We start from the raw sequence: 6,413 nt of genomic DNA, 5'->3' as shown, positions 1-6,413 counted from the left end.
CATCCCCGTGCAGGGAGGCCTGGCCAAGGGGGGGCATTTTAACCAGCACTGTACTGTGTTCGTGATGGCTGGGCTGACTTGAAAGTCCAAGTGACAACTCATTTGACTCTCCAAGCCAGCCATGGCTCCAGGAGGTCAGATGTGGTCGCTCCAATGGCCTAATTTCACTCTGTGTGCATGGATTACATGAAAGGCAAGTAGCCTTCCTCCCGATTATTAAGGACAAGGTACGAGGGACACCATCACCCTCCAATCTTCCTCCTCAGATGTTGCGAGGGCCTGGGCTGGCTCAACTTGGGGTCCCTGGGGCCTGAGTCTGTGGCTGTGTTCCAGCTCTGTCTGATGGGCATTTCCCAACAAGCCCTGCTTACCGCCAGCAAGCAGGGATGCAAGCTGATATCCTTGTGCAGGGCGGCCTGCGTTGGGTAGGAGGGTGGTATAGGCAGCACTGAACTGTGATTGATTGGGTTCAGAAACTCTGGGGTGGAAGCCCCTGGGCCCCTTTCACCGTTTCGCTGTGTCGCAAAGTGCTTGAGACCTGGTCCCCCAGGCTGGGGAGGTCTCCTCTGCTTGTCCAGGTTCAGAAGCTCTAGGTGGGCCCCAGGTAAGTGCTCAGTGAGGCCCTTTCATAGCTCCATGTCTGAGACCCTTTTCAGAAGTCACAGAGAGACCAGATGGCCCTATTTTGTATCTGGACATCTGGTTGCTCGTCGTGCATTGCTAGGGCACGCCCAGATGCTCTCGAAGTCCCAATAGTAGTTCATTTGACTTTTTCATCCCAGACAGTGAACCAAGAGTTCAGGTGCATTTTCTCTGACAGCTCCCTCTGTCACTCGGTGTGCACAGATTAAAATAAAGGGGGCAGCCTTGGTCCAATTAGTAGGGACAGGGTACTTTGGCCCCCTTGTTGCCCAGTGGTTCTCACCTGGGTGCTGCCTGTTCTGTGGCTGACTTTCAATCTGTCAGATAAGCCTTTCCTTCGAGCCTTGTTTCCCAGAGAGCAGACAGAGATACGAAGCTGACATCCCATGCAGAGTGGCCTGCTCGGGCCGCTTTAGCCAGCCTTGTACTCTGATTGATTAGGTCCACTTGGTCCACTTAGAAATGGGCTGCATGGTCAGCCTCGACTGTTGCTTCAAGTAGAGAGCCTGCATGCTGCCAGGACTGTCCGACTTGTGGTTCTGCCTTTAGTGGAGGCCACTCAGCAGAGTGAAACCAAGCAGCCTGACAGTTTGTGAAGAAGTCTGACCACAATGGATGGTGTTGGGTAGATCTAGTCCCAGATGCTACTTTGTGTTCTGCACTCTATGTACCTGTCTATTGCCCTTTTTCCATCCAGTGCATTTCCACAGCAGCTGGCAACAAACGATCCATGGGGTGCCCCTGTCTGTCCAGGCCAGGACACAGCACCCCTGTGTCTTGCTCAGGCTGCACTTTGGCCCGCCTCTCCCTTCTGATGTTGCAATGCAGGCTGGGCCTGCTGGTGCTCGTATGACTTCCCTGTGCAGGCAAAGTGCTCCCAAAGCAGGCTCCCGAGGGGTGTGCAGGTTGGTCCAGGACAGGCATGCAGCTCCTCCTAACATCCAGCAGGTGTGGCTACCTGGTTGATTCTCCTAGAAGCATATGCTTGTCTCAAAGATTAAGACATGCAAGTATAAGTGCAGTGAAACCACGAATGGCTGATTAAATCCATTGTGGTGCCTTTGATCACTCCATTTGTCACTCGGATAACAGTGGTAGTTTTAGAGCTAATACATGCTGACTGGTGACATCCTGGGATGGGTGCATTTATCAGACCAAGACCAATCCGGGCTCTCCTGGCAGCTTTGGTGACTCTAGATAACCTTAGGCTGATCACACATTCCTGTGATGATGCATACGGATGTCTGCTCTATCAACTTTCGATTGTACTTTCTGTGCCTACCATGGTGACTGCAGGGAATCCGGGTTTGATTCTGGGGAGGGAGCCTGAGAAACAGCTACCACATCCGCGGAAGGTAGCAGGAGCACACATTACCTGCTCTAGACTCGGGGAGGTAGTGATGAAAAATAACAACACAGGACTCTTTTGAAGCCCTCTAATTGGAATGAGTACACTTTAAATCCTTTAACGAGCATCCATTGGATGGCAAGTCTGGTGCCAGCAGCCACAGTAATTCCAACTCCAATAGCGTTTATTAAAGTTACTGCAGTTCAAAAGCTCATAGTTGGATCATGGGGTAGAGCTGGCAGTCCACCGCAACGCAAGTTACGGCTTGCCCCAGTCCCTGCCTCTTGGTGCCCCACTGATGTCCTGACTGTGTGTCTTTGGGGTCCAGAGCATTTATTTTGAAAAATGTAGGGTTTTCAAAGCAGGCCAATTTCCTGAATTCTTCAGTGCGGTGTAATGGAATAGGACTCCAGTTCTATTTTGTTTGTTTTTGGAACTGGGGCCATAATTAAGATGGGCATCCCGGGGCATACGCTGCTAGAGGAGAAATTCGTAGACCGGCCAGGACAGACCAAAGCGAAAGCATTAGCCAAGAATGTTTTCATTAATCAAGAACGAAAGGCGATCAGATGCTATTGTTGATCTGACTATAAACATTGCCGACTAGTGATCCAGCAGCGTTATTCCCATGAAATGAAGATCAGCTTCTGGGAAGGCAATGTCTTTGGCTTCTGGGGGAGTACGGTTGCAACGCGGAAATTTAAGTAGATTTATGGAAGGGCACCTTTAGGAGTGGAGCATGCGGCTTAGTTTGACTCAATATGGGAAACCTCAGCGGGCCCGGACATAGAAAGGATTGACAGATTGATAGCTCTTTCTCGATTCTATGGGGGGGTCGAGGGGGGGGGGGTTGAAGCATGGCCACTCTTAGTTGGTGGAGCAATTTGTCTGGTTAGTTCTAATAACGAGCAGATTATGTGACCCCTCAGCAGGTGGAGTCCAACAACTTTTTAGAGGGACCAGTGGTGTTCAGTCACACGAGATTGTGCAAGAAAAGGTCTGTGGTGCCCTTAGATGCCTGAAGCTGCAAGCCTTGCTATTCTGAACGGATCAGCAGGTGTCTATCCTTTGCCTACATGTGCGGGTAACATGCGGAACCCCACTTGTGATAGCAAATAGGAATTTCAATTATTTCCCATTAATGAGTCATTTTCAGTAAGTGCAGATTATGTGCTTGCATTAAGTCCTTGCCCTTTGTACACACTGCCCATCGCTACTCCCGACTGGATGGTTTAATGAGGACCTTGGATCAGCCTCATCAAAGTCGGCAACTGCTTTGCTGGAGCGCCGAGAAAATGATTAAACTCGACTATCTAGAGGAAGAAAAAGTTGTAAGAAGGTTTCCTTAGGTGAACCTATTTAAAGATAATTAATGGTGGAGTGGCCTGAGTGACTGATATTCACAGCCTGAACTCTCTGGCGTCTCCCAGTGGAACCAAGGCACAGGGCCTGGCCCTCTCCTTGGGTGTCTTGTGTGGTGGAGCGGTCTGTGGTTGCTGGGAGCTTTGGTGAGGACTGGGCACAAAACAGGCTCCTCCCTCCTGGGAGAACCCAAACCGCCATATGAGGGAGCAGGGTGGGTAATGCTGGGAGGGGCACTTTACAAGAGACAGCTCTCCCAAGAGGGAACCCAAATTCACCCATCAGGCACCTGGGGGGGGGGGGGGGGTGACCGAATTGCAGTGCATGCTTGCCCTGAGGGCCCCGCCGCCTGGGCCATCTCAAGCCTGATCCTGGCCTGCCTGTATTTTGAGTGACTGAGGAGTGTCTTGGGTGGTAGGGCAGCCTGGATGAGAAGGAGACGGGGCCATGAGGGAGCCCCGACTCCTCATGGTGGAGATGCCTGCTTTGATGGGTGGGAGGAGATGCTGCCACTCACTGCTCAAGCTTCCACACATGTATCAGAAGCGGGTGAGTTTATTTGATGGCATGTGGGCCCATGGGAGGTTGCCCCCACTTGGTACAGTGCGGCACAGGAGCCTCCCCTCCTGCTCTGTGCCGTTGGGTGCAGTGATTGGAGTACAGTTTCTCACAGGTCAGCAGGGTGACCAGATGGCTGGAGTGTGCACCAGCGGTGCCACATGGAAGCCGGAAACCGGTTGGTGTCTTCAGGAAGGATCCTTCTGAATGCTGGCCTCTTTGTCGACTGTTGCCGGGGCCCTCTGGTCACCAGGTTGGGTAGTGTCAGATGGGGCAGAGTCTAGGCCTCCTGCATGCTGTAATCCCCTGTGAGAGCCGCTTGAAGCAATGACTTTGCCTGGGAGGCCTGGTCCCCGCAGGTCAGTGCTCCGGCACCAGGCAGGGCCATCTTCCCTAACTGGGGCAGGGCAGAATCGGAGAGGGAGGAGTCTGGGGGTCCTGCAGCCTGAACAGCTCCTGTAATCTCCCATGAGAGGTAGGTGAAGCCATGCCTTTTGCCTGGGAGACCCAGTCCTCACAGGCTAGGGCTCTAGGCACTGGGCAGAGCCACCTTTCCTACCTGGGGCAGGGTGGTGTTGGTCCAGGGAAGGGTCTGGGGCTGCTATCGGCTGAACAGCTTGCATCATCCCTTGTGAGAGGCAGACGAAGCCATGGCTTTCACTTGGGAGGCCCAGTCCCTGCAAGCCAGGGCTCCAGGTCAGGTCCGGGCCACCTTCCCTACCCGGGAGGAATCTGAGGCTCCTGTGGGATGAACAGCTCCCTTCATCCCCACCTATTTTAGTCCTGGTCCCCGCAGGCTAGTGGTGCAAGCCGGCAAGCAGATGCCCCTACCCTGCCCAGGGTGGCGCCCCACCCGCAAGGTTTTGCCAGGTTTCAAGATGTCCACCAGTTAGGTTCTCAGCTTCATGTGGGCAAAAACATCACTAGTTACGTTTCATTCTCAAGGCCAATCCAGCTAGTGGATGAGTGTGTGAGTGAGTAACAACTCAGTGAAACACGTCACTATCCAGCTTTCTGATTTGATTTACGCGCAGGTCTAGAAATAATATGTATGTATCAAGGGAACATGTGAGTCAATATATCACATTCCTGTGGAGGCAGGATGGGATATCAACTATGTGAGGAGAGCGGATAAGTCATGTGAAAGTAAGAACGCTACTGTTTTCACCAAGGACATTGGGGCAGATATCCTGTGTGGCGATACAGGAAAAATACAGTGGAATCATGATTGAGAGGTTGCAAAGGTGCAATCAGGAGTTTTCTTTCAGTTTGGGAGGAGATACTTTTGGAGAATGTGTTTTTCAGTCTCTTTTTGAACTGCAGTAGAGAGGGTGTTTGTCTGATCTCTCTATGAATCTTATTTAATATTCTCGGAGTGAAGCCAGAAAAAGAGTGGGTCTTGGTGGTTTCCTTGGAAAGTGGAGGGTTTTCTAATCAAATTGTGCCTTTACATCATAACATCATGGAACCCCCTGACATTATTTTGTTTGTCTTGTGGGCAGTTTGAGAGCGTGCAGACTGTAGGAAGGATGTGGCTTCGAGAGGTAACCACTTAAAAAGATTTATGAAACTGGAGCAATTGGAGACCAGTCTTCTTGTTGTTTAGAAGCAAAATGTCACATTCCATCTAAATAACTGGTACCTGCAAAGTTTGCCTTGAGGCCTTCTATGGTAGGAAGAGTTTGTCAGATTTGAATTGAGGGAGTTACGTGCAATCTTCGCTGCTGCTTTTCTGTGTAGATCCGTATTCAGCTTGTTGTCCAGAGTAAAACCTAGTATTCTAGCACCATGGGATGGACTCAAGCAGAGCCCAGAATTTAAGAGGCTGGGACGCTGTTGTGAAACTATTTCGCTGCTGGTGTCTAGGATGATGATGAGGAAAGTCATCATTTTGTAATTAAATGTGTGTTTCCAAGTGGCCATCCAGTCCTCCCTATGTAGTAGCCATCCATCCCAGTATTTGGGTCTAGACGCAGCTCCTGTCTTGCATTCACACGGGTAGCATCTGACACAGAGAGAGTGTTGAAGTTCGCCCAGAGATTTAAGAGAGAGATTGAATATGACGGGAGCCAAAAGAGAGCCTTGCTGGGCATTGTAAGGAGTGTGAGGGAAGAGGAAGTCTTTGCTTGTGACCACTTGCGATCAGTTTGTAAGGTCTGAATGAAACCTGTTCCACTATGTCTGAGTCTAGTTGGTAAGATGTCAACAAGTAAGGTGTCATTAACTGTATTAAGTGGCACAGTCAGATCAGGAGAATAAACAGGAAGTCTTCGCTGTTGCACAGTGTTCATAAAGGACACAACAATGTTTGTTACAGCTGTTTCCATGCTGTAACACTCTCCGGCCCCAGATTGAACAGGCATTATTGGGCCATTTATTTGTTTAATGCTTGAGTTGTTGGGTGAGGCATGATTATGGGTGTGCTTCAGTGACATTCAGTTGTGTAGTTGTCCTTCATGATGTGGTTGTTCTTGTAAGGCATTATTTCTCTATTCTGACTGCT

At 50.5% G+C, this 6,413-nt stretch overlaps 1 pseudogene; it reads left to right on the top strand.

Moving 5' to 3' along the window:
• The first annotated feature begins 1,597 nt into the window (after window positions 1-1,597).
• On the top strand, window positions 1,598-3,362 carry LOC146855758 (18S ribosomal RNA; annotated as a pseudogene).
• Window positions 3,363-6,413: the final 3,051 nt, after the last annotated feature.

The sequence above is a fragment of the Triturus cristatus genome, chromosome 4_1 (genome assembly GCF_964204655.1).
Source record: "Triturus cristatus chromosome 4_1, aTriCri1.1, whole genome shotgun sequence".
NCBI classification, from domain to species: Eukaryota; Metazoa; Chordata; class Amphibia; order Caudata; family Salamandridae; genus Triturus; species Triturus cristatus.
The sequence above is the reverse complement of the archived record's forward strand: the minus strand, read 5'-3'. Positions and strand labels throughout refer to the sequence as shown.